Source organism: Sebastes umbrosus, chromosome 13 (genome assembly GCF_015220745.1).
Source record: "Sebastes umbrosus isolate fSebUmb1 chromosome 13, fSebUmb1.pri, whole genome shotgun sequence".
Lineage (NCBI taxonomy): Eukaryota > Metazoa > Chordata > Actinopteri > Perciformes > Sebastidae > Sebastes > Sebastes umbrosus.
This window is the reverse complement of record NC_051281.1, coordinates 21,551,376-21,554,632: the sequence shown is the minus strand read 5'-3', so window position 1 is coordinate 21,554,632 and position 3,257 is coordinate 21,551,376.

Genomic DNA, 3,257 nt, shown 5'->3' with positions numbered 1-3,257 from the left:
TGTACAAAAATAAAATGTTTTATACAAAATGTGGACTCCGGTCCAGTGGTGGAATGTAACTTAGTAGTAGTAGTTTAGTTCTTTAGTGTAGAATAACATGAAAATATGAATCGTTGTGTTTTTGTTACCTTAGAAAGAGCCGTTTATGTCTACATACAAAGCGGATGCTCTTCATGGAGATGGTCGCCATGTTTCTACAGTAGCCCAGAACGGACAAACCAAACACTGGCTCTAGATAGGGCCATTCGCGGTTTTGCGTCGGCCACCGTAGTTCTCATACATGCTTGGCACACGGAAGAAGTTTCAGTTGGTTGGAGTCTGCAACCTCACCACTAGATGTCGCCAGATTCTACACACTGCAACTTTAATCACTGTACTTTAGTACAATTTTGAGGTACCTGAGTATTTCCATTTTATGCAACTTTGTACTTCTACTCAGCTGTAGTTACTTTTAGGATTAAGATTTACATAACACGATCAGTAAAATAAGAGGTTTTGTTATTAGATTGCTGCCTACATGTAAATGCATCTTTAATAACAATCCAATAATGTAATATATCTTATGATAAAATGCTATACGGGGCTATTCTACAGAACGACTACTTTTGATACTTTAAGAGTATTTTTCTGATAATATTTTTTTATTTTCATCCATCCATTATCTGCAACCGCTTATTCTTTTCAGTGTCACAGGGATGCTGGAGCCGATCCCAGCTGACATTGGGTGAAGGCGGGGTATACCCTGGACAGGTCGCTAGACTATCACAGTGCTGACACATAGAGACAGACAACCATTCATACTCACATTCACACCTACGGGAAATGTAGAGTCAACAATTAACCTAATTTGCATGTCTTTGGACTCTGGGAGGAAACCGGAGAACCCGGAGAAAACCCACGCTAACACGGGAAGAACATGCATGCTTCATATTACAGACGCACAGATGTTGTGTCAATCCTTTCATCTAAATTTCAGCAAGTGAAGAATGTCAAACTATTCCTTTAAAAGTGTATTAAGAGTAAATTCACACTGTGGTATTAATACTTTTAGTTTAGTAAAATATGTGAATACTTCTACCACTGCTTCTGTCATTATCAACAAAACACTTAGAGTCACTGATTTTTCCACTATGCTGTTTGGACCAGGTGTTTACTCGCTCCCGGATAATCTGAAAAGCAGATTAGCCTCAGCAGGTATGGATTATAGGCCCACCTGTGACAGTTTCTAAAAGAGTGTATTCCAGTAATCATCCTGCATCACACACTTGTATACATATGTCAGGTTTGGTTGTGTGATTTAACGCTTATGAACAAGTAAAGGACATTGTGTAAACATGGCATTGTTCTGGTGAACCAATACAACTATGAACAGTGTGTCATTGTTGTGCTCTGTATTGGATCCAGCTGCTGTTACTTTTGTTATGTTTTATTTGCATTGTTCCAGAGGTTTGGATTATATTTGGTGTGGTTTGGTGAGGTCAGCCTGTGTGTTGTTGGCCAGTGATGGCGTCATATAATTCAATTTAATATTAGAAAATCAAAATCACTATGGTGACGGAGCAGCAGGGTGGGCCTGCTTTAAGTGACTCAGAAGTCACTGCAGTGCATGGCAGTGGGAGAAAAATGGAAAACACCAAGTGAGGGAGGAAATAATTACTGCATGTCGACAGACTGGCATCTAATGTTTTCATGCTGGAGGATAATTTGGGTCTAAGATGAGGAACAGATGAAACGTCCCAGGGGTGGTGGAGGATGTTCCTGACCAGGTGGATTGATGTTTGCCGTGTGGGAAAAGCAGCTTCAGACTTCTGCTCAAGCCAAGCTATTGGGCGTGTAATGTACGACAACCAATCATGTTCAACCAGTCTCTGGAAAAACCCTTGTGTTCAGTTGATGCGTTACTCACTTGTTGTTTGGGTTCCCACAGACCTCACTGCTGTTAGCAATAATAGCAATAACAAAATTAACATTTTTTTTCTTCAAAATATTTGTTTCTTTTCCTAGGAACCCTGTGGTAGTTCTGGGCATGGACCAGGGGGTGGCAACAAACCAGTCACAATATAGCAACAAACCAGTCACAAACTTTCTCATTTTACAGCAAAACAGTACACTACAGATGTTTCTGAAAACATTTGAGGCGAGAAATAGGCATTACAGTAACAGATTATTGATTCATATTTGATCAGCGCTGCCTAGTTTGACCGTTTGATCGGAGTTCGCGAGTGATTGACAGCTGCTCAGAGCCGGCAGTTTCCAGCTCGGCTCTGATTGGTTGTCTTCTTCGGGTCTATGAAATCTTGCAGATGCCATTAGGAGCACCGGAGAACACAGAGGACCATTATTTTTTTTTCAGATTACCTGTCCCATGCATTACTGTCAGGATATAGTGAAGTTTTATAAAAAATATTAAATCATTAAATCATATTTGCTCCAATTCTACCCACTGCTGCTTTAATCAATCTGAATATATTCACAACAACATCTTCTTTAGCAATTTATGGGTGTTTGTGGGTGTTAACTGTATTGAATATAGCAGATCTGTGGTGTTTTGGTTGTGTCTGAACCTGTGCAACCACAAGGGGGCCATGTATCTGTTTGTCTATACTCAAATGACAGCTGCATCAATCTCAACTTGATTAAATTCAGCTTTTATGTTTTAAAGGTATTACTTGTAAAAAGAAAAATATGTTTTTGAGTGATTGTGTATGAATTTGCATAGGACGCTGAATAATTACCTGAGTGCATAGGAGTCATAGTTGCGTAGTTGAGTAATACCTACTCCGTCTTTTCCTGTCCTCCTTCCTCTTCCTCAACAACAGCATGTAATTATACTGATAAGCCTGCAGAGGTGTTATTTGATATCTCAATGAGTCTACAATTCATTCCCTCATGTCTGTGCAGACTCTTGTTAAGTGTCTTATAAAAGTCTGCTGATTTATGAGCAGATAAATGACAGTGTTAGCAGGAAGGCCCTCAACAGCTGGCTGTGAAACGCTGTGCAGAAACTATGCCGTTTATCTCAACATGTAAGCAACATGGAAATGAGTTTGATGGCAAGCTTTCTGAATGTGACCCTATTTACAAGTATGGCTTTATTCATTGCTCTCAGCAGTGGGTTGGGAAAGTTTGTGTTACTATAGATCATGTCAAAGATGTTTTACTACAACAAGATATGGCACATGGCAGGTTTTTTATATACTCCCTTCCATCTCTTTAGTTTCTCTTCTTTCTCCTTCAATCTCTTGCACTCGCACCAG